Source organism: Lemur catta, chromosome X (genome assembly GCF_020740605.2).
Source record: "Lemur catta isolate mLemCat1 chromosome X, mLemCat1.pri, whole genome shotgun sequence".
NCBI classification, from domain to species: domain Eukaryota; kingdom Metazoa; phylum Chordata; class Mammalia; order Primates; family Lemuridae; genus Lemur; species Lemur catta.
The window spans coordinates 1,832,228-1,832,638 of record NC_059155.1 but is presented as its reverse complement, the minus strand read 5'-3'; the positions used below and the strand labels follow the sequence as shown (position 1 = coordinate 1,832,638).

The window sequence follows — 411 nt, the reverse complement described above, 5'->3', positions numbered from 1 at the left end:
ACTTTTATGGAATGCTTCACAAATTTGCGTGTCATCCTTGTACAGGGGCCATGCTAATCTTCTCTGTATTGTTCCAGTTTTAGTATATGTGCTGCTGAAGCGAGCACATCCCTTTCTGATAATTCCAAAATCAGTATCATATTTAAGTCTGGTTCCTATGCTTGCTTTGTCTCTTAAGACTGTGTTTTTTCTTGCCTTTTAGCATGCCTTAAATTTTTTTTTGAGAGTCATGCATGATGTATCGGGTAATAGGAACTGAGGTAATTAATTAGGCTTTTAGTTTGAAGTTTTATGTCAGTCTGGCTAGGAACAGGGCTGTGTTTAATGGTTGCTGTAGCTGTAGGTGCCAGATGTTTCAGTTTCCTCTAGTGCCCTTATATTTGTTTCCTTTGCTATCTTTGGGTTTCCCTA

At 38.4% G+C, this 411-nt stretch overlaps 1 non-coding gene across 1 annotated transcript; it reads right to left on the bottom strand.

Annotated features, from left to right (window-relative positions):
• On the bottom strand, positions 1–107 carry LOC123628937. Its single transcript, XR_006731817.1, has one exon. It is a non-coding gene; the product is annotated as a U6 spliceosomal RNA (small nuclear RNA).
• Positions 108–411: the final 304 nt, after the last annotated feature.